Genomic DNA, 25,174 nt, shown 5'->3' with positions numbered 1-25,174 from the left:
TCATTCGTGCTCCAATCTTTCTTCTACTTGTTTTCTTGGTTGTGATTTTTGGCTTCCCTTTATGTAGAGGTGGGTGAACCCTCTACCAAGGACAAGGGAAAAGCTAAGGCTTAGAGAACTTTTGTTTAAGCTTGTAGAAGCTTAATTTGAGGTTTGTTCTCATAAACACACTTCTTTTACTTTTATTTTTGAATTTAGAATTTCTAGCTTATTACGAGAAATTTGGGGTTTATGTTGAAATTGGTTAAATGAGAATGAACTAAATGCTAAAGTGTGTTCTTGGGTGTTATTTAGGCATGGTTATATGTTTGATTGAAAAGGAAAACATTTCCCCCCTCCTATTCTTAAGAGTGGCAAAACCTACTAAGGTTAAGGGCCTTATGTGTTTCTTATCCTTTTTGCTTGCTTATGTTCTTTATATGATGCTAGATAGGTATTTGACATGTGGTAGAAATTCCTACCTTAAATCTTTAGTCTTTCATGAGTTCTCTATGACAAATGTATAACAAGTTTAAGGATTTTTGCATGATAATTAGTTGAATTGGTACTATATGTATGTTAATAAGAATAAATACATGTTGGTATTATGCTAGATAGGGAGTTAATTTGCCCAAGTAGACCAAGCATGGTACTTTCCCTACATATGCCATAACATAGGAAAAGTCACCTTTTGGGAATATGATATGCCTTAAAATGATAATCTGCTTTGGTGTGATGGTAAATAATATATGTGTGTGAATTTTGGATGAAATGCTAAGTTATACCTTAAGGAATGAGAAATTTCTTATGTCTTAAATTATGAAAATATTGAGAATTTGCATCAAAGGGTGCATGTTTGACCTATGGATATGCTTATATGTATCTAAAGGATGATTTAAATGGAATCTTCTGATTGATGTAAGTGATTCTTATGATAAAAATTTTCCATATTAAGTAATCATACTCAAGTATAGAATTTTCATGAATTACTTGAATTCTAAACTACGCTTACATTCTGATTTCAAGAAGACTAAAGAAAAATAAGTTTTATGAGAAGTGTTACGAATTAAGGAATAAAGCTATGTTTTCGGGCTCTAATATACTTGGTGTGAATTTTGACGTGTGATTTGATTTATTATGTGAGTAAGTATGCTCAGTATTTGATGCCATTATGATATGAAGCTATGATCATATGCTAGGCACATGGATGCCTTATGTTAGAGCATATGCGCTCTATATGTTATGATAGGCTCTTGAAGCCCCTATGATTATGTTGGCATATAAGGTCATTATGAATAAGTTATGAAATCTTATACGCTCCATCTTCTCCTAAGTGTATGAGAGCCCTTAAGAAAAATATTTTCAAGCAAATTAAATTTAATTAATAAGATTATGTTATATATTTGAACTTAGTTTATCATATGATCTTTGTTTCTGGAATGTGTGACTATGTTATTAATTAAATCTTTAAAGCATGTTGTGAATACTCAAATTTTGAGGCTCAAAAAGCCTGTTTTCCCAGACTGCAAACAGTCCAGCCGGACCGGAGGCCATTCGGAAAGTTCACCGAAAGTATGCCAATATGGTACTTAAAACGTCCGGAAAATTACGAGGATCGCAGAACTGGTCCCGGAATATTTTTTGGAGGTACGAAACTCTCGAAAAAGCCTTCGGAACGAAAGACTAGCAAGTCCGCCGGCCATGGCGGCGGTGCCCGCCGGACACGGCGACAGCGGCTACCGGCCACGGCGGCGGCGGCTGCCGCCCTCCGTGGCGGCAGTGGTCACCCTCTAGGGCGGCAGCTGCCGCCCTACACGGCGGTAGCTACCGCCCTCCAGTCTGTTTGTTCCTATAAAAACAGCCCCGGTTCACCTTTTTTACTCATTCAGTCTGTGTTGACGGACGCTCTCTCCTCCCCTACGCTCCTTGCGGTTCTTTTACTATTTTTCTGCATTTAGTGTAGGCTTTTATTACTCTGCTGTTGTGATATTTGGCCACTTAAATTAAATTAATTCTAATCAATATTCCCCAAACGAGGAGCTTAATCTGGAATTTTCAAGCTGAAGCTAAGAAGCGGCCGCCAATTAACTCAGGTAATAACGAAACCCTGCCTATTTAATTTCAGCATTTCATGCATATTCTCTTATACTCCTAATTCTACAACCACATTCACATCATCATCATCATTAGGCAAATAAACTGCCTCAATTAAATATGATTTAGCTTAAATGCCCGGTTAATTAATAATCGTGGTGTTAAAGCCTAAATCTGACAATATTGGCTAAAGTATCTAGTCAATTAATGACTATGGTATAATCGCCTTTATTTCGAACAGTTCGGCCTAAGTCCAATTAATCAATAATTGTGGCTAAAAGCCTTAATCAATCACGTTTTTTTAGCAACAAATTGCCTATAGTTTAATCAATCACATTTTGGCAACAAATTGCCTAAATTACACATCAATTTTTGGCAAAATGCCTTGAATTAATCAATCTTTTGGCTAAAAGCCTTAAATCAATCATTTTGGCGACAATCGCCCAATCAACACTTTTTGGCAAATAAATTGCCTAAATCAATCTTTTGGCTAAAAGCCTTCAAATAATCAATTTTGGCAACAATCGCCTAAATCACATCAACTTTTGGCAACAAATTGCCTAAATCAATCTTTTTGGCTAAAAGCCTTAAATCAACACTTTTGGCAACAAATGCCTAAAACAGAAAATCAGTCAATTCTTTGGCAAAATGCCTAAACAAAATGCACAAAGCATACACACACTCATGCATTAAGCATACCCATTCAAAGCCCTTTTAAAAAGGCCTATCGAACTACGTCAACTTTGATCTTCCATTCAAACGGAAGTACGTAGGCACGTTCGGGATTTAACCCCGAGCGGCAAGTCGAAATCACTTAAACATTCATTGGTCCAATTACATCATTTACCTTGCAAAGCATTCATTCATTGGTTAGTTAATCAGCATGACATAGTCTCGAGATCCACCTCGGGTTCGTAGATTGTGCCTTAAACATTGGGATAATTAATCTAGTAATTAGGTTAATTAAAATTGGAGTCAACTTAGGGTTTTTTCCTAGTTTACCCTAAAATAATTAAACAAGGTGGCGACTCACACATTCACGTGCATTTCTGCCCTTAGTCATATGCATTTATATGCCTGTTTTTGGGGGAGGGGTTCACAGTTTGGTGACTTTGCTTGGGAATACTTCTGTAATCGTTTTGCATAAAGTGGACTACGATTGTTGTGTAAACTAACCTGCCCTTCTTTAGGGTATTATTTTACTATGCTTTGTTTTGCAGGGTACCCCAACAAAGATTAAGTATTCTTTCTTTAAGAATGCTTAATAAGGAGAATTTGGACCTAATTGAAATTTGCTTTAAATCACTTAAATTTGTTTATTTATTTGCACGAATTGAGAATCTTTTTCTCCATTGCATAAAAAACGAATTTCAAATGAATTTCTTCTCTCTCTGTTCAAACTTCTGAGTCTGGATAGCAAGTAGCGCTGATCGGCAGGTCTCCTTGATTATGTCGACGGACAGCCAAAGCGTCCTCCCTGTTACCGCAAACCATCCCTAATCCTTTTGGGGGTGGCCCATGAGTATGCGTACTGTTGGACCCACGCGAAACTCTTTGTTTCACATATGGTTAGGTATATCCTTACTCAAGGTTCAAGGGTCCCTTAATAAGCCAATTCTCTATTTGTGTCATAGCCTATAGCACCTATCCTTTAGGGCTGTATGCACCCAATGATGCGAACCATATCATTAAGACGAATTATGACGTGATGTTGTGCGCATTCATGACATATCATCACATTAAAAAGAACATAAAATATTCTTTTTAGTCATGCACAACTGGACAAAAGAGTCGATCTACTTCAGCTACCCTGATACAGAATACTACCCGCTGTACCCTGATCCAGCTACCTTTATCCTATCAGGTACCCACTGTTCGAGTGCCTATCCAAGTTCCAGTCACACCTACAGTGCTATCACCAACCTCACCAGCTTCACCAACCTCACCGGTTTCTCCAACCTCATCAACTTCAACTGCACCTATGGCATCACTTGCTGACATCCAAAATCTTATGGAACAACTGGAAGCCAGAATGGAGGCTAGAATGAATGAGGCATTAGCTGCCCAGAGAATAGCCCTAATAGCTGAGCTAGGTATTGGTAATGGAAATGGGGCTTTCGCTGGGGGAAGTGGACCTGCTACCTCCAATCAGGGACCTGCTGCTGAACCGACAAACCCTGCCCTTAACTTGGATGACATGCCCTCCAGAACTGCTTCTGAGCTGGAAGCTCAAAAAATGAGAGAAAAATTGGAACTCTTGGAAAGGTCAATCACTGCCTTTAAGACACACAAGGAAGTGGTGGACATGGACTCCTTGTCCTTGTTCCCCGAAGCAAGACTGCCAACAAAGTTCAAAATGCCCAACATGGACAAGTTTGACGGAATCACTTGTCCCAAAATGCACCTGAAAATGTATGTGGGTGCCCTAAACCCGTTCGGACTGAACAGCGAGCTCCTTGCTCAGTTGTTTCAATAATCTCTGACGGGTGCTGTGAACCCCTACCCCAAAATATCATATGCATATGATTGCATGTGACTAAGGAAGAAATGCACGTGATGTGTGAGTCGCCACCTTGTTTAATTATTTCAGGGTAAACTAGGAAAAAACCCTAAGTGACTCCAATTTTAATTAACCTAAATGATAGATTAATTATCCCAATGTTTAAGGCATGGTCTTCGAACCCGAGGTGGATCCCGAGACTATGTCATGCTGATGAACTAACCATGAATGAATGCTTTGCAAGGTAATTTGGACCAATGAAAATGTTTATGATGATTTTGACTTGCCACCCGGGGTGAAATCCCGAACGTGCCTACGTACTTCCGTTTGAATGGAAGATCAAAGTCAACGTAGTTCGGTAGGCCTCTTCTAGAGGGCTTTAGATGGGATGCTTAATGCATGAGTGTGTATGCTTTGTGCATTTTTGTTTAGGCATTTTGCCAAAGAATTGATTGTTTCAGGCACTTGGTGCCAAAATGTTGATTTGAGGCTTTTTGCCAAAAGAAAGGATTTGGGCTTATTCTTGCCAAAAGATAAGTTGTGCTTATTTGCTTGCCAAAGATTAATTGGGCTTATTATTGCCAAAAGATTGATTATTTAGGCGATTGTCGCCAAAATTGAATGATTTAAGGCTTTTTAGCCAAAATGAATTGATTTAGGCAATTGTTGCCAAAGGTTGATTCAAGGCTTTTAGCCAAAAGAAATTGATTTAAGCGATTTGTCGCTATAAAAGAGATTAATTTTCACTTATAAGTAATTTATTTGCTTAAAGTGATTATTTAAAGGCTTTTATCCAAATTATTGATTTAAGCGATTTGTCGCTATAAAAGATTAACTTTTCACTTATAAGCAATTTGTTTGCCTAAAGTGATTAATTAAATTGAAATATAGGCAATTTATTGCCATAAAGAAAACGTGTTTAAGTAGGACCTTTTAGTCACAATCATTGATTAACTGGACTTAGGCCAAGAACTGTTCGAAATAAAGGCAATTTCACCATAGTTATTGATTAACTAGGCTTCTTTAGCTAATAATGTCAGATTTACGCTTTAATACCACGATTATTAATTAATCGGGCATTTAAGCTTAATCTTTATTTGATTGAGGCAATTTATTTGCCTAGTGGATGATATGGATGCATTCATGCAGTTATAGAGTTAAGAGGAGTAGAAAAGAAGCATGCATGAAGTGCTAAAATTAAATAAGCGTAGTCTAATTTATGTACCTGATTTAATCTCCGACCGCTTCTTCATGCATTTTAAGCTCTTCGTTAAGCTCCTCGTTAAGGGAAATATTAATTAAAATGGAATTTTAATGGCCACTTAGTAAAGCAAGAAAAAATGAAAGCAGAATAAAATAAAATAAAATAAAATAAAGAATGCAGAAAGCGATAAAAGAATCGCAAAGAGCGTAAAGGGAGAAGAGAGGTCCGTCAACACAGACTGTGTGTCAAAACGGAGCCCCGGGGATGTTTTTTATAGGAAAAATGCGCCCCTGGGCGCGTCTGCCCGCCCTAGCTGGGCGGGCGTGCCCGCCCTTGAGGGTGGGCATGCCCACCCCCGAGGGTGGGCATGCGTGCCTTTCTCTTTTTCTCTTCTTTTTTTTCGTTCCGGAGGCTTTTCCGGGAGTTTCGGACCTCCAAAAAATATTCCGGGACCAGTTCCGTGATCCTCGTAATTTTTCGGACGTTTCAAGTACCATATTGGCACACTTCCGGTGAACTTTCTGAATGACCTCCGGTCCGGCCGGACTGTTTGCAGTCTGGAAAAATTGGCTCTTTGAGCCTCAAAATTGAGGTATTCATAGACGATTGCAGCCGCTGTCGCCGGCGATAGCGGCTACTGCTGCCTTTAAGGGCGGCCGCGGCCGAGAAAACTGGCTTTTTTTGAGCCTTAAAATTTGAGTATTCACAGTTGCCCCCCCACTGGCTATCATAAAAATGATTTATGAGAGCCAGTGGCTATCTGAAGGAGCAAATTTTGAGGATGGGCAGAGGAGGAAACCCTGCCGTGGGTTTTCTCTTTGAAATAAAATGATCAAATGCATGGATTTATGTTTACAACATAAAGATGTTTTTGCCTTTCTGAGGACTTAAAATGAAATTCTGCCTCTTAGAGGACTTGAAAAGATGTTTTCCCCTTAATGAGGGCTTGGAAAGAGATTTTGCCTCTTAGAGGTCTTGAAAAGATGTTTTGCCTCTTAATGAGGGCTTGAAAAGAGATCTTGCCTCTTAGAGGACTTTGAAAAGATGTTTTGCCTCTTAATGAGGGCTTGAGAAGAGAGATTTTGCCTCTTAGAGGGCTTGAAAAGATGTTTTGCCTCTTGATGAGGGCTTGAAAAGAGATTTTGCCTCTTAATGAGGGCTTGAAAAGAGATTTGTTTTATGTTTGTTTTTTTTTTCTTTGAGAACCAAGGGTCCACCTAAAGTTGAAATGATCAAATGGCTTGGTTTTGGATGAAAAAATGGTTGGTTATTGGTTAGGGTTTCACCCTAGGTTTTATGTAAAACAAAAGGTTAACCATTAATCGGGTTCTACCCTGGGTTTGTGTAAAAGAGATTGACGATGGTTGGGTTCCACCCTGGGTTGTGTATGTTTTTTTTTTTTATAACACTTGCCCCTGAATCCGACTTGGAGGATTTTGCCCCCTGCTTGAGAGAATTGATGCCCTTATTAGCTGGAATGAAAGACGAAAAATTCCGTGATTACTTCTGTGATGGGAGAATGGTGAAGGTTCTTATCACTTCTTGCCCCCCCAGAATGGTGCTGACCATGGAATATTTCAAAACATTGGTGTTGTACTTGTCCAATCGATTGAGGAATCAAGGAGAACAAGGCCACTGAGGAAATGGACAATGTGGATGACATCGCTCGTCTGAAAAGGATCGAAGAAACGATGGTCCGAGTGGAGATGAGGTATTAAAGAATTACCTCTCAATGATTATGTTTGACATTTTTTATTAGGGATTGTTTTGGAAATCCCGGGGATTGAATTGACATTTTCCTCTCTCTCTCTTTTTTTTTAGAGGAATGACTCAAAGAGTAACTCTTTCAAAACGAACTTTTGAGAATGACTCGATTTTTGTGACTCGTTGTGGAATGACCACTGGTGATGGAGACTTGATTTCACAGACCCATTGGAGACTCGATTTAGAGACTCAAATTTTGTCTTGTAGTGGATTTTGACTCGAAGGAAACTCAGTGATCCCTGGAAAAATGATTTAAGGACACACTTTGCTGTTTGTCCTACAAAAAAATTGACTCTCTAAAAGAATTCATGAAAGCACCTTTTTTTCTTTTTTTTTTTAATTTTTTTTGTTTTTTGGCCTTAACTTTTGCCTAGTAGCCGCCCTTTCGAGTTTTCGACTCTAGCAGGTTCTTTGCCCTAACTTTTGCCTAGACCGCCCTTTCGGGTTTTCAGCCTAGCGGGCTCAATTCTTGCCTGAAGCCGCCCTTTCGGGTTTTCAACTCCAGCTTTTATTTTTCTTTTCTTCTCTTTTTTTTTTTACTATTTTTATTATATATTTTATTTTATATTGGCAAAGAGAAAATGCTTTTTATGATGCAGACTTATGTTTGTGACCGCGCCTTTGTGGCTGCCTACGTATCTCCAAGAACTCTTCGGGGGATGGAGAGAATCAGGTCTTTCGTAGTTCCTTCCGGGATGTGAACTTCGTCCTCGGCTGGTGCGAATTTCATCTCCGACTTGATGTTAGTGCGGAATTCCTTTCCGTCTCGGTGCGGAATTTATTTCCGACTTGCTGTTGGGGCAAAAGCCAATTCCGACTTAATGCTGATTGTGGAATTCATTTCCGATTTGATTTCTTCGGGATTCTATCCCGACTTGATATTAATACAGAATTTATTTCTGACTTGATTTCTTCGCGGGATTTCTTCCCGGCTTGATTTCTTCGCGGGATTCCTTCCCGACTTGATGTTGATGCAGAATTCATTTCTGACTTGATTTCTTCGCGGGATTCCTTCCCGGCTTGATGTCTTTGCGGGATTCCTTCCCGACTTGATGTTGATGCAGAATTCATTTCTAACTTGATTTCTTCGCGGGATTCCTTCCCGGCTTGATGTCTTTGCGGGATTCATTCCCGGCTGGATGTCTTTACGGGATTCATTCCAGGCTTTGATGATGTTGAATCAACTTATTGACTCGAGCTCTAGGCGAATCTGACTTTGTTGTTGTAGTGGTTTTACCACTGGTTGACTGAAATATGACTTGTATTCATCACAAAGAGTTTTGAATACCCACATTGTGGTGGTAACTTGAGTGGCTTGAGTGTTGAAGAAGCTTTTATGCTTTGAGTTTGTGGTTTCGCCATGTTTGAATTCTTGAGGTTAATTTGATTCCTTTTCTTGAACTTTATCTTACTCTGAATTTGAAACTTATTCCTCAATGGTTCTCCTCTCCATAAGGAATTTTGAGGAGACTCTTCCTTGAGAAATGATCCTTGTTTATAAGGACACTTGTACTTGTGCCATGCTTGGCGCTTGATTTTCAAGGTGTTTGTTGTCATCCAATTTGTGGAAATGACTGCTTCTTTTAACTTGCTTTTTCAAAATGTGAGCAGCCGCTTGGTCTTTGTCCTTATGGCTGAAATGATTTGTCATCTACCCTTGATGGGCTTGAATTTAACGGAGAGCTTGCAGTTGACCCGTTTTTGACAACTTGATTTCCTGTAGCTTTGTCCTTGATTTCTTTCTTTTACGCAGAAGTTCCTTTGACCCATTTTTTTCTTTTGCTTGTTTAGAAGCAGCCTCTCCATAAAGAATTTCGAGGCAACTTGATTCTGAGATGACTTGAGTAGTGTATGGATTGCATTGCGACTTCGTGCAGACCCAATCCAATAACTTCTTTATTCTGTCGCTTTTAAGCTCAAAATTCAGACACCTCTCTGTCGGAGCATCTTCCATTCCTGGGTTTTCGGAGAAACCATTCTGGCCTTAACCCCTTCAATCGGCTTTGCCTCGGTACTGTTTGAAGTCTTGTGTACCCTTTGCTGGATCCTTTCCATGATTACCCTTCAAAACTTCCCTTTTGACGGTGCTTCTTAGGATGCCCCCAGCTTTGATTGATGCAGAGCAAATGAAAGGATGAATGCATTTTTCTTTGCCAATTTTTATTATCTTTTTTTTTATCATCATTTTTTATTATTTTTTCGATTTTTTTTGCTTTCACAGGAAAGGAAAGAGTATAAACATGGTTTGGAACGTAAACTGCACCCTTTTTATTGATAAAACAACATTTGTGTACAAAAGACACTTAGATTTACAAATGAAAACTTGAATGGAAATGAAAATGAAAAGAAAAGACTAGACCCTAAAAGATAGACTCCAGGTAAACTGTGATGGACTAGGATTGGATTGACTGAAGTGACTTTGTTCTTCTCGATGCTTAAATCGATCAGACATGTTGTTGTTGGTCTTGAACAATTCCTTTGTTCTTTTGGAGGTTTGATCTCAACCTTCTCAGACACAAACTTCATTCATTTCTAAGAAAAGTTCGAAAGGATCGAACGATTCTTGTTCAACAATTTTTTTTGCATTAATCCCATGGTTAGGCAAGGGATTGGTTGATATTCAGCTTGCTCTTGGGGATGATGGACCCATTGTCAACCAAGTCTTGTAGACGGTTTTTCAAAGTCCAACATGATTCGGTCTTATGCCCATGTCCTTGATGGTACTCACAGTATTCATTGGCTTTGAAATTCCGGGGCAGGGGGTTTGGTAATGGCCTTGCTTCTAAGGGCTTCAGTAAATTTGCTTTCACTGCTTCTTGGAACACCAAAAGGATTGGCATGCCGAGATCAGTATATTGCCTCCTTGGCTGATTGCTTCCCAAATTCCCAACACGTAAAGGATTCGTGGGGATTATACTGGCTATTTCATTTGTCTCACTGGACCCAGCATGATTCTGCTTCTTGTATGAGTATTCTTTGAGTTGACCCAACTGGATTAAGTCTTCCACCTTAGTTGCAGTCGCAATGAGCGATTGGAACGTAGGCAAGTATTGTGTTTGAAGCTGTGACTGGTAGACAGGTAGTAAATTCTTGATTATTATGTCAACTTGTTCTTGTTCAGAGGGTCGGTTGATCATTTGAGCAGCTTTGGCTCTCCACCTCGAAAGGAACGAGGAGAAGGGCTCGTTTTTCTTTTGTCTAGTGGTTTCCAGCTCCCTCCGGGTAACATCCACTTCGATATTATAATGGTATTGCGTATTAAACGCATTACAGATGTCTTCCCAGGTCTTCATTTTAGACCGGTCTAGGCTGACAAACCATCTCAAACCAGCACCAGTGAGTGATTGTTGAAACAACTGAGCAAGGAGCTCGCTGTTCAGGCCAAACGGGTTGAGGGCACCCACATACATTTTCAGGTGCGTTTTGGGACAAGTGGTTCCACCAAACTTGTCCATGTTGGGCATTTTGAACTTCGTGGGCAGTCTTGCTTCAGGGAACAAGGACAAGGAGTCCATGTCCACTACTTCCTTGTGTGTCTTAAGAGCAGTAATAGACCTTTCCAGGAGTTCTAGTTTTTCTCTCATTTTCTGAGCTTCCAGCTTAGAAGCAGTTCTGGAGGGCATGTCATCTAGGTTAAGGGCAGGGTTTGTTGGTTCAGCAGCAGGACCCTGATTAGAGGTAGTAGGTCCACTTCCCCCGGCGGAAGCCCCATTTCCATTACCACCGCCTAGTTCAGCTATTAGGACAGTCCTCTGGCAGCCAATGCCTCATTCATTCTAGCCTCCATTCTGGCTTCCAATTGTTCGATGAGGTTTTGGATGTCAGTGAGTGATGCCATTGGTGCAGTCGGGGTTGTTGGACTTGTGGGTGAGAGCTCAGTTGGTGTTTCGGGTACAGGTGATCTTTGGAGGGGTACCTGTAAAAGGACATAGTCAAAATGATTAGACTGTCCTATATAAGGTGTTTTCATAGGTTATGTGAGGTAGGGTAGTGTTGGTATGCTAGGACACCTAGGGTAGGACCCCATGGGGTGTGATATGTAAGGTGGAGTGCTTAGGGCTGGACACCTCGACTTTTCGAAAGGCCCTAAGTTCTCAAGAAAAAAAAAAATTGGGCCTTAGGGGCCAAAATGTGAATTTTTGGGCCTTAGGCCAAATTGGGAATTTTTGGGCCTCTATGGCCAAGAATGTGAACTTCTGGGCCTTAAGGGCCAAATTGAGAATTTTTGGGCCTCTGTGGCCAAATTGGAAATTTTTGGGCCTCAGGGGCCAAATTGAGAATTTTTGGGCCTTAGGGGCCAAATTGTGAATTTTTGGGCCTCTGTGGCCAAATTGAGAATTTTTGGGCCTTAAGGGCCAAATTGTGAATTTTTGGGCCTCTGTGGCCAAATTGGGAATTTTTGGGCCTCAGGGGCCAAATTGAGAATTTTTGGGCCTTCGGGGCCCAATTGAGAATTTTTTGGGTCTTCGGGGCCAAATTGAGAATTTTTTGGGCCTTAGGGGCCAAATTGAGAATTTTTGGGCCTTAGGGGCCAAAATGAGAATTTTTGGGCCTTCGGGGCCAAAATGTAATTTTTTAGGTCTCAGGGACCAAAAATGTGATTTTTCAGCTTTTGAAATGAAATGTTTTTTTTTTTGTGAAGTATGGGATGAATGCGTGAATGCGCACAACATCACAACATAATTCATTTTTAATGGAATGATTCAGCATCATTGGGCGCATACAGTCCTAAAGGATAGGTTCTATAGGCTATGATACAAATAGAGAATTGGCTTATAAGGGACCCTTGAACCTTGAGTATAGATATACCTAACCACATGTGAAACAAAGAGTTTCGCGTGGGTCCAACGGTACGCATACTCATGGGCCACCCCCAAAAGGATTAGGGATGGTTTGCGGTAACAGGGAGGACGCTTTGGCTGTCCGTCGACATAATCAAAGAGACTTGCCGATCAGCGTACTTGCTATCCAGACTCAGAAGTTTGAACAGAGAGAGAAGAAATTCATTTGAAATTCATTTTTTGTGCAATGGAGAAAAAGATTCTCAATCGTGCAAATCAACAAATTAAAAATGTTTTAATTTAGTTGTACAATCAAGTTCAAATTCTCCTTATCCCGTATTCTTAAAGAAAGAATACTGGATTTTTTCTGTTAGGGTACCCTGCAAAACAAAGCATAGTAAATAATACCCTAAAGAAGGGCAGGTTAGTTTACACAACAATTGTAGTCCTCTTTATGCAAAAAGATTGCATAAGTCCCCAGTGAAGTCGCCAAACTGTGAACCCCTACCCCAAAATATCATATGCATATGATTGCATGTGACTAAGGAAGAATGCACGTGATGTGTGAGTCGCCACCTTGTTTAATTATTTCAGGGTAAACTAGGAAAAAACCCTAGGTGACTCCAATTTTAATTAACCTAAATGATAGATTAATTATCCCAATGTTTAAGGCATGGTCTTCGAACCCGAGGTGGATCCCGAGACTATGTCATGCTGATGAACTAACCATGAATGAATGCTTTGCAAGGTAATTTGGACCAATGAAAATGTTTATGATGATTTTGACTTGCCACCCGGGGTGAAATCCCGAACGTGCCTACGTACTTCCGTTTGAATGGAAGATCAAAGTCAACGTAGTTCGGTAGGCCTCTTCTAGAGGGCTTTAGATGGGATGCTTGATGCATGAGTGTGTGTATGCTTTGTGCATTTTTGTTTAGGCATTTTGCCAAAGAATTGATTGTTTCAGGCACTTGGTGCCAAAATGTTGATTTGAGGCTTTTTGCCAAAAGAAAGGATTTGGGCTTATTCTTGCCAAAAGATAAGTTGTGCTTATTTGCTTGCCAAAGATTAATTGGGCTTATTATTGCCAAAAGATTGATTGTTTAGGCGATTGTCGCCAAAATTGAATGATTTAAGGCTTTTTAGCCAAAATGAATTGATTTAGGCAATTGTTGCCAAAGGTTGATTCAAGGCTTTTAGCCAAAAGAAATTGATTTAAGCGATTTGTCGCTATAAAAGAGATTAATTTTCACTTATAAGCAATTTATTTGCTTAAAGTGATTATTTAAAGGCTTTTATCCAAATTATTGATTTAAGCGATTTGTCGCTATAAAAGATTAACTTTTCACTTATAAGCAATTTGTTTGCCTAAAGTGATTAATTAAATTGAAATATAGGCAATTTATTGCCATAAAGAAAACGTGTTTAAGTAGGACCTTTTAGTCACAATCATTGATTAACTGGACTTAGGCCAAGAACTGTTCGAAATAAAGGCAATTTCACCATAGTTATTGATTAACTAGGCTTCTTTAGCTAATAATGTCAGATTTACGCTTTAATACCACGATTATTAATTAATCGGGCATTTAAGCTTAATCTTTATTTGATTGAGGCAATTTATTTGCCTAGTGGATGATATGGATGCATTCATGCAGTTATAGAGTTAAGAGGAGTAGAAAAGAAGCATGCATGAAGTGCTAAAATTAAATAAGCGTAGTCTAATTTATGTACCTGATTTAATCTCCGACCGCTTCTTAACTCCAGGTTAAGCTCCTCGTTAAGGGAAATATTAATTAAAATGGAATTTTAATGGCCACTTAGTAAAGCAAGAAAAAATGAAAGCAGAATAAAATAAAATAAAATAAAATAAAGAATGCAGAAAGCGATAAAAGAATCGCAAAGAGCGTAAAGGGAGAAGAGAGGTCCGTCAACACAGACTGTGTGTCAAAACGGAGCCCCGGGGATGTTTTTTATAGGAAAAACGCGCCCCTGGGCGCGTCTGCCCGCCTGGGCTGGGCGGGCGTGCCCGCCCACGCTGGGCGGGCATGGCCGCCCAAGCTGGGCGGGTGTGCCCGCCTAGACTGGGCGGGCATGGCCGCCCTAGCTGGGCGGGCGTGCCCGCCCTTGAGGGTGGGCATGCCCACCCCCGAGGGTGGGCATGCGTGCCTTTCTCTTTTTCTCTTCTTTTTTTTTCGTTCCGGAGGCTTTTCCGGGAGTTTCGGACCTCCAAAAAATATTCCGGGACCAGTTCCGTGATCCTCGTAATTTTTCGGACGTTTCAAGTACCATATTGGCACACTTCCGGTGAACTTTCTGAATGACCTCCGGTCCGGCCGGACTATTTGCAGTCTGGAAAAATTGGCTCTTTGAGCCTCAAAATTGAGGTATTCATAGACGATTGCAGCCGCTGTCGCCGGCGATAGCGGCTACCACTGCCTTTAAGGGCGGCCGCGGCCGAGAAAACTGGCTCTTTTTGAGCCTTAAAATTTGAGTATTCACAGGTGCTGTTTGAGATGGTTTGTCAGCCTGGACCGGTCTAAAATGAAGACCTGGGAAGACATCTGCAATGCGTTTAATACGTAATACCACTGTAATATGGAGGTTGATGTTACTCGGAGGGAACTGGAAACCACCAAACAGAAGAACAACGAACCCTTTTCCTCGTTCCTTACGAGGCGGAGGGCTAAAGCCGCCAAAATGATCAACCGGCCTTCTGAGCAAGAACAGGTGGACATAATTATAAAGAACCTGCAGCCTGTCTACCAACAACAACTACAAACTCAGTACCTACCAATGTTTCAGTTGCTCATTGCCACTACTACGAAGGTAGAGGATTTAATTCAAATGGGGCAACTGAAAGAAGACTCGGGTACCTCAAAATACAAGAAGCCTAGCCAAGCTAGCAAAGTCCACGAAGTGGCAAGCATCACCCCCATGAATCCTTTACATATGGGAAATATGAGAAATGCCAGTCAGTCGAGAAGGACATATACTGATCTCGGGATGCCAATCCTTTTGGTGTTCCGAGAGGCTGTCAAGGCAAACTACATCAAGCCTTTGGAAGCAAGGCCGCCACCCAACCCATTACCAAGGAACTACAGAGCTGACGAATACTGTGAGTACCATTAGGGTAACGGGCACAAGACTGAAGCGTGCTGGACGCTTAAGAATCGCATCCAAGACCTGGTGGACAACGGTTCAATTATTCCAAGGAATAAGCCAAACATTAGCACTAATCCTTCACCAAATCACGGGATAAATACTATCGTTGCTGACCAGGAATTGATCGATCCTTTCGAACTATTCCTAGAAATGAATGACATCTGTGTCCTGGAAATATTTGCTGATACCTGGGACAACAAGCTAGAAGTAATAACTGAATTAGAAGTGGAAGACTTCATGCAGCCTAGTCTCTTTGATGAGGTTGCGATCATTACAGGAAATGATGAGAACCAAGACCTGCTGAGCCTGATCAAGCCGTACAAAGGGCCTCTCACCAACTGGTACACCGAGGAGGAGGGCACTGCTGATAAACCCCCTCCCGAGTCAAACCTAGAGTCAAAGTCCGTAATCAAGTCCTATACTGAGTCTAAGTCTAAGTCTGACCCCGAGTCTGAAACCGAGTTAGAGTCCAGTTCCTGTTCTGACTCATCTGTGTCGGATTTAGAAAATCCAGACTTCAAATTTGATGTAATTTTTGAGGACGATTCCGTCCTAATCAATAAGAGCTTGCAAATTATTGGCTACCCCGCGTGTCTATCTTTCCAAGCATTTCCAAGCAAAAATAATGAAATAAAAAATGAAAAAGAAAAAATAATAATTGGCAAAGAAGAAAATGAACATACATACATTGCATCTGACTGTGTGAACAGGGAACAGGTCATTGAATGCTTGAAAAAATTTGCCGATTGCTTCATGTGGAAGGCAAATGACATCATGGGAATTGACCCGGCAATAGCGGTGCATAAGATTCCAGTATACCCTGAGGCTAAGCTGGTAAAACAGAAGCTAAGAAGGCTGAAAACAGAATGGTCCTTGAAAATCAAGGAGGAAGTAGCCAAGCGACTGGAGAATAAGTTCATAGAACCCATTGCCTACCCGACGTGGTTAGCGAATATTGTGCCGGTGCCGAAGAAAGATGGCAAAGTCAGAATGTGTGTGGATTACCGGGATTTGAATAAAGCATGTCCGAAGGACGACTTCCCCCTGCCGTATATTGACTTGTTGGTGGACCGAATGGCTGGACACGAGATGGTTTCCTTGACCGATCTTGCTGTCGGATACAATCAAATAATGATGCATTTGCCAGACAAAGAGAAAACGACATTCATCACGGAGTGGGGAACCTACTGCTACAGGGTTATGCCTTTTGGGCTCAAAAATGCCGGGGCAACCTATCAAAGAATGGCAACGACCATCTTCCATGACATGATTCACAAAGAAGTAGAAGTGTATGTGGATGATATGGTTGTTAAATCTAAAACAGTTAAAGAACATACAACAGCACTTGAGAAATTCTTCCTTAGACTTCGAAAGTACAATTTAAAGCTCAACCCGGCAAAATGTCTGTTTGGAGCTACATCCGGAGTATTTCTGGGGCATATGGTCAGTCGGAAGGGCTTAGAGATTGACCCTTCAAAAGCCAAAGCCATTCTGGAAATGCCAGCACCGAAGACAGAAAAAGAAGTTTGGGGTTTCCTGGGAAGACTACAGTACATCAGCCGGTTCATCAATCAATTGGCCAATATTTGTGGTCCGATTTTCAAATTACTCAGGAAAGGAGTAGCCATCAAATGGAATGAGGATTGTCAGAAAGCTTTCGACCAAGTCAAGCAATATCTGCTATCCCCGCCAGTTTTACAGCCACCAAGGCTAGGAAAGCCTTTGCTATTGTACCTATTAGTGTGAATACTCAAATTTTGAGGCTCAAAGAGCCACTTTTTCCGGACTGCAAACAGTCCGGTCAGACCGAAGGTCATTCAAAAAGTTCGCCGGAAGTGTGCCAATATGGTACTTGAAATGTCCGAAAAATTACGAGGATCATGGAACTGGTCTCGGAATATTTTTTGGAGGTCCGGAACTCCCGGAAAAGCCTCCGGAACGAAATTAAGAAAAAGAAAGAAGGCACACATGCCCGCCCAGCATGGGCGGGCACGACCGCCCAACATGGGCGGGCATACCCGCCCAAGCCAGGCGGGCGCGCCCGCCCAGCTTGGGCGGACACGCCCGCCCAGCCCAGGCGGGCACACCCGCCCTTGAAGGCGGGCAGGGGCGCCTGGGGTCACTTTTTTCCTATAAAAGACGGCTCTAGGGCTCCGTTTTGAGACACTCAGTCTGTGTTGACGGACGCTCCTTCTCCCTACGCTCTTTGCAATTCTTTACTGCTTTCTTGCATTTTTAATTTTAGTTTTACTTTATTTTTGTGATACTTGGTCACTTAAAATTAAACTAAAATTAATTCCCTTAACGAGGAGCTTAACCTGGAGTTAAGAAGCGGTCGACGATTAAATCAGGTACGTAAGTCAAACTTTACCTATTTAATTTTAGCACTTCATGCATGCTTCTTTTCTACTCCTAAAAATTCTACAACTGCATAAATGCATTCATACCATCATATAGGCATGTAAATTGCCTCAATTAAAATATGATTAAGCTAAATACCCGGTTAATTAATAATCGTGGTATTAAAGTTTAATCCGACAATATTGGCTTAAAATATCTAGTCATTCAATGGCTATGGTATGATTGCCTTTATTTCGAACAATTTTTAGCTTAAGTCCAATTAATCAATAATTGTGGCTAAAAGCATTAATCAATCATGTTTTGGCAACAAATTGCCTACAGTTAAATCAAAGTTTTGGCAAAATGCCTTAAAACTCAATCAATCTTTGGGTTTTAAAACCGAAAAATCAATCATTTTGGCGACAATCGCCCAACCAACTTCATTTTGGCAATCAATTGCCTAAATCACTCTTTTCGGCTAAAAGCCTTAAAATCAATCATTTTTGCGACAATCGCCTAAAAATTAATCATTTCTGGCAACAATTGCCTAAATCAATCTTTTTGGCTTAAAGTCATTAAAATCAACACTTTTTGGCATCAAATGCCTAAAAATCAAACTCTTTGGCAAAATGCCTAAACAAAAAATGCACAAAGCATACACACACTCATGCATTAAGCATACCCATTCAAAGCCCTTCAAAGAAGGCCTATCGAACTACGTTGACTTTGATCTTCCATTCAAACGGAAGTACGTAGGCACATTCGGGATTTCACCCCGGGTGGCAAGTCGAAATCACTCAAACATTTCATTAATCCATCATTCACCTTGCAAAGCATTCATTCATCGGTTAGTTCATCAGCATGACATAGTCTCGGGATCCATCTCGGGTTCGTAGACCATGCCTTAAACATTGGGTTAATTAATCTAGTAATTAGGTTAATTAAAATTGAAGTCACTTAGGGTTTTTCCTAGTTTACCCTAAAATAATTAAACAAGGTGGCGACTCATACATTCACGTGCATTTCTACCCTTAGTTACATGCATTCATATGCTATGATATTCGGGGTAGGGGTCCACAGTTTGGCGACTTCACTGGGGACGTTATGTAATTAATTTGCATAAAGTGGACTACAATTGTTGTGAAAACTAACCGGCCTTTCTTTAAGGCATCATTTTATTATGCTTTGTTTTGCAGGATACCCTAACACGAATCAAGTGTTCTTTCTTTAAGAATACTTGATTAGGAGATTTGAACCAAATTGACAAACTTGATTAAGACATTTAAACTTGTTGATTTATTTGCACGATCGAGAATCTTTTTCTCCATTGCATAAAAAATGAATTTCAAATGAATTTCTTCTCTTTCTGTTCAAACTTCTGAGTCTGGATTGCAAGTAGCGCTGATCGGCAGGTCTCTTTGATTATGTCGACGGACAGCCAAAGCATCCTCCCTGTTACCGCAAACCGCCCCTAATCCTTTTGGGGGTGGCCCATGGGTGTGCGTACCATTGGACCCACGCGAAACTCTTTGTTTCACATGTGGTTAGGTATATCCATACTCAAGGTTCAAGGGTCCCTTATGAGCCGATTCTCTATTTGAGTCATAGCCTATAGAACCTATCCTTTAGGACTGTATGCACCCAATGATGTGAATCATATCATTAAACAGATTACGACGTGTTGTTATGCGCATTCACGACATATCATAAACATGGGGTAAACACAAAGAGGGCGTGAAATACCCTTTTACTTCCAGTCATGCACAGTTGGACAAGAGAGTCAATTCACCTCACATCAGCTACCTGATACATCGACCACTGTACCTAATCCAGCTACCCTTATCCTTACAGGTGCCCACAATCTGAGTGCCTACCCAAGTGCCAGCCACACCTATAGTACTATCACCAGCTTCACCAGCTTCACCAGCTACACCAGCTTCACCCACAACTTCAACAACTTTACCTGCACCAATGGCATCGATTGCTGATATCCAAACCCTCATTGAACAACTCGAGGCCAGAATGGAGGCCAGAATGAATGAGGCATTGGCCGCCCAAAGGATTGCCCTGATAGCTGAATTGGGTAATGGTAATGTTAATGGTAATGGAAATGGGGCTTCGGCCGGGGGAAGTGGACCTGCTACCTCCGATCAGGGTCCTGCTGTTGAGCCAACAAACCCTACCCTGAACCTGGGCGACATGCCCTCCAAAACTGCTTCTGAGCTAGAAGCTCAAAGGATGAGGGAAAAGTTGGAACTGCTGGAAAGGTCTATCACTGCCCTGAAGACCCACAAGGAAGTGGTGGACATGGACTCTTTGTCTTTGTTCCCCGAAGCCAGGTTACCAACTAAATTCAAAATGCCCAACATGGACAAGTTTGATGGAACCACTTGTCCTAAAACACATTTGAAAATGTATGTGGGTGCCCTAAACCCATTCGGATTGAGCAGTGAGCTCCTTGCTCAGTTGTTCCAACAATCTCTTACCGGTGCTGCATTAAGATGGTTTGTTAGCCTTGACCGGTCCAAAATGAAAACATGGGAAGACATCTACAATGCATTCAATTCCCAATACCGCTATAACATGGAGGTGGATGTCACTCGAAGAGAACTAGAAACCACCAAGCAGAAAAACAATGAACCCTTTTCCTCGTTCCTTACGAGGTGGAGGGCCAAAGCAGCCCAAATGATTAACCGGCCTTCTGAACAAGAGCAGGTAGACATAATAATAAAAAACCTGCATCCTGTCTACCAACACCAACTATAGACTCAGTACCTACCAACATTCCAGTCGCTCATTGCCACTGCTACTAAGGTAGAAGATCTAATTCAAATGGGGCAACTGAAAGAAGACTCAGGAACCTCAAAGTATAAGAAACCTAGCCAAGCTGGCAAGGTCCACGAAGTGGCTAGCATCACCCCCACGAATCCTTTACGTGTGGGGAACATGAGAAATAATAATCAATCATCCAGGAGAACCTATACTGATCTCGGGATGCCGATCCTTGTGGTATTCCGAGAAGCTATCAAGGCTAACTACATCAAGCCTTTGGAAGCAAGGCCACCACCAAATCCATTACCGAGGAATTACAGGGCTGATGAATACTGTGAGTATCATCAGGGACATGGGCACAAGACTGAAGCGCGTTGGACGCTCAAGAATCGCATCCAGGACCTGGTGGACAATGGTTCAATTATTCCCAAAAGTAAGCCAAACATTAGTACTAACCCCTTACCAAATCACGGGGTAAATGCTATTATGGCTGATCAGGAACTGATCGATCCTTTCGAACTGTTCCTAGAAATGAATAACATCTGTGTTTTGGATTTGAATGACCTAGCCGGAGAACTTGATGCTATAACCAGGAGCGGGAGACAATATGAACCTTTAGTTTTGGACAAAATTCAAAATAAACCCTACCAGAGGGTAGAGGAGCCAAAGGAGGACCCGGTGCTGTCACAATTAAAAAAGACACAAGCTAGGGTGTCAATCTGGGAACTTTTGGCATCGTCCTTTCCTCATCGCCAAGCTCTTTGCAAGGCTTTGAGTCAACTTCAGACACCTGTGGAAGTTAGCCCAGAAATGCTAGTATCCACCCTCACCCAATCATCTAAAACACGAAGCATCGGTTTCTCTGATGACGATTTGCCCAAAGAGGGAGGCAGTCATAACAATGCTCTCTATGTCACTGTTTAGACTCGAGACAAAACCGTGCCCATGGTTCTCATTGATAATGGGTCGGCGCTGAACGTCTGCCCACTGAGAGTAGCCAGCTGTCTAGGGTTGGAAGAAACTGACTTCACTCCCTCGGACCAGATAGTGAAGGCCTATGACAGCACCCGGACGGAAGTGTTGGGGGTTGCTACGCTAAAGTTAACGGTTGGGCCAACTGTGATGGAAGTCCCCTTCCAGGTAATTGATGTACCGACTAGCTTCAACCTGCTTCTGGGCCGACCATGGATACACCACACTAAGGCAGTACCCTCGTCCTTGCACCAAAAGGTCAAGTTTCCCTACGAGGACAAAGTCATCACCATTCAGGGGGATGACTATAGCCAGCTCAAAAAGCCAAAGGGCCAGCCTCTCTTTGAGGTCAACCCTGAAACTGTCAATCTACCCCTCTCGGGATTTCAGTACGACACTGTGCAGTTCATAGAAGGAAAGACTGCAAACTCTCGAATTCTCTTTGATTTCGGGATGGTGCAAATAAACTGCATAGTGCCCTTGATGCTTAAGATGTCCTATCTGCCAGGAATGGTTATGGCCAGATCCGGGAAAGCATACCCCAAACTGCAAGCCTGGGAGTGTCCAGTGAATGAGGGAACTTTCGGACTGGGTTATGAGCCCACTGATGAGGACCGTGCTAAGAGGACCCGAAGAGGAAGGAAAGAGAATGTACAAATGCGGCCTTACCTATTGACTCTGAACAGCTACTTCTGTAAACCGGGAGAAACAGTTCCTTACTGTGGCTTCCGAGAACCTTTTTGCTGCCCAACTGCTAAGAAGATGCTGCCTGGGTTGGAGATATTCTCAGATGTCTGGGGTAACAAGCCCGAAACAGTAACTGGGCTGGAAGCAGAAGACTTCATGCAGCCTAGTCTCTTTGACGAAGTTGCGGTTATCACAGGTGATGACGGGAATCGAGACCTGCTAGATCTAATCAAGCCGAACGAAGGACCTCTCACCAACTGGTACACCGAGGAGGAGCGCACAGCTGATAAACCCCCTCCCGAGTCAAACCTAGTACCGGAGTCTGTAATAAAGTCCTGTACTGAGTCCGAGTCTGACCCCGAGTCTGAAACCGAGTCAGAGTCTAGTTTCAGTTCCGGGTCATCTGTGTCGGATCTAGAAGATCCAGATTTCAAATTTGATGTATTCTTTGAAGACGATTCCGTCATAATTAATAAAGGCTTGCAAATTCTTGATTACCCTGCGTGTCTATCTTTCCAAGCATTTCCAAGCAAAAACAATCAAATAAATGAAATAAAAAATGAAAAGGAAAAAATAATAATTGGCAAAGAAGAAAACGAACATACATACATTGCATCTGATTGCATGAACAGGGAACAGGTCAGTGAATGTTTGAAGAAATTTGTTGATTGCTTCATGTGGAAAGCAAGTGACATCACCGGAATTGACCCAGCAATAGTGGTGCACAAGATTCCAGTATATCCAGAGACTAAGCCAGTAAAACAGAAGCTAAGAAGGCTGAAAACAGAATGGTCCTTGAAAATCAAGGAGGAAGTTGCCAAGCAGCTGGAGAACAAGTTCATAGAACCTATCGCCTACCCGACATGGTTAGCAAATATCGTGTCGGTGCCAAAGAAGGATGGAAAAGTGCGAATGTGTGTGGACTACCGGGATTTGAATACAGCATGTCCGAAGGACGATTTTCCTCTGCCGCACATCGACTTGTTAGTGGACCGAATGGCTGGACACGAGATGGTCTCCTTGACTGATCTTGCTGTCGGTTATAATCAAATAATGATGCATGAGCCAGACAAAGAGAAAACGGCGTTCACCACGGAATGGGGAACTTACTGCTACAGGGTCATGCCTTTTGGGCTCAAAAATGCCGGAGCAACCTATCAACGAATGGCGACGACCATCTTCCATGACATGATTCACAAAGAAGTAGAAGTATATGTGGACGATATGGTTGTCAAATCAAAAACAGCTGAAGAACATACGACAGCGCTTGAGAAGTTCTTCCTTAGACTTCGAAAGTACAATTTAAAGCTCAATCCGGCAAAATGTCTGTTTGGAGCTACATCCGGAGTATTTCTGGGGCACATGGTTAGTCGGAAGGGCATAGAGATTGATCCTTCGAAAGCTAGAGCTATTCTGGAAATGCCAGCACCAAGGACCGAAAAAGAAGTCTGAGGTTTCCTAGGAAGGCTACAGTACATCAGCGGGTTCATCAATCAGTTGGCCGATACTTGTGGTCTGATTTTCAAACTACTTAGGAAAGGAGTAGCAGTCAAATGGAATAAGGATTGTCAGGCGGCTTTCGACCAAGTCAAGCGATACCTGCTATCCCCGCCTGTTTTACAACCACCAAGGCTAGGAAAGCCTTTGCTACTGTATCTGTCTGTGACAGAAGAAGCAATGGGTGCCATATTAGCTCAACACGCAGAAGATACAAGGATAGAAAATGCCGTGTATTACCTTAGCAAGAGGATGCTGGAATATGAGTTGAAATACAACAAGATAGAGAAGTTGTGTCTGGCTCTAGTCTGGGCCTGCACCAAGCTGCAACACTACCTCTCGTCTTACACTACACACGTAATCTCTGAATCGAACCCCTTGAAATTCCTTATGGAAAGGCCGGTTCTTGACTGTAAGATGGCAAAGTGGGTGTCAGTGCTCGCAGCCTACGATTTAAAATTTGTACAACGGAAGGCAGTGAAAGGCGGAGCCTTGGCTGATCAATTAGCAGAATTGCCGGTCGAAGACCAAATGCCGGAAGTAGAATTTCCTGATGAAGGCTTGTTGAGCTTGGAAGGTGAGGTCTGGGAGATGTACTTCGATGGAGCTTCAAACTACCATGGAAACGGGATTGGAGTCGTATTCAAAACTCCTTGTGGAGAATACGTCCCAATCGCAGTCAAACTAGATTTCGACTGTACCAACAACGAAGCCGAGTATGAAGCTTGCATCAAGGGGTTAGAAGCGGCCCTGGAAAAAGAAATAAAAATCCTTAGGGTTTTCGGAGATTCCAACCTGATAGTCTCTCAAGCTCTAAGGAAATGGAAAATTAAGGAAGAGCGATTGGTTCCTTACCTACGACGCTTGGACGAGTTAGCTCAACAGTTTGAGAAACTATCTTTCCACTACCTGCCACGCGCCAAAAATCAGTTTGCAGATGCCCTGGCTACTTTGGCCTCCATGGTTAATGTAGGGGGAGACCAAGTCATTCGACCTCTGACAGTTCGGCTACAGAAACAGCCAGCACACATCATGAATTTAGTCGATGACAAGCCCTGGTTTTGGGATATACAGAATTATCTTCAGTGTGAAGCCTACCCGGAGGGGTCCAGCAAGACTGATCAACGGACATTGAGACAGTTAGCATCTGGATATTTCCTTACTGGGGGAGTTCTGTATAAAAGGAGTTGGAATGGCCTGCACCTAAGGTGCGTTGATGAAGGAGAAGCTCAAAGCATCATGAATTCCTTACACAATGGGGAGTCTGGTCCGCACATGCACGGGATAGCTTTGGCTCGGAAAATTATGAACCTAGGTTATTACTGGTCGACCATAAATGTAGATTGCGTGAGGCACGCGCGGAAGTGCCACGAATGTCAGGTTTTTGCTAAGCTACAAAGACAGCCTCCGGTCAGTCTAAAT

The sequence above is a fragment of the Jatropha curcas genome, chromosome 10 (genome assembly GCF_041381405.1).
Source record: "Jatropha curcas cultivar XTBG-Jc1 chromosome 10, XTBG_Jcur_1.0, whole genome shotgun sequence".
NCBI lineage: Eukaryota > Viridiplantae > Streptophyta > Magnoliopsida > Malpighiales > Euphorbiaceae > Jatropha > Jatropha curcas.
The sequence above is the reverse complement of the archived record's forward strand: the minus strand, read 5'-3'. Positions refer to the sequence as shown.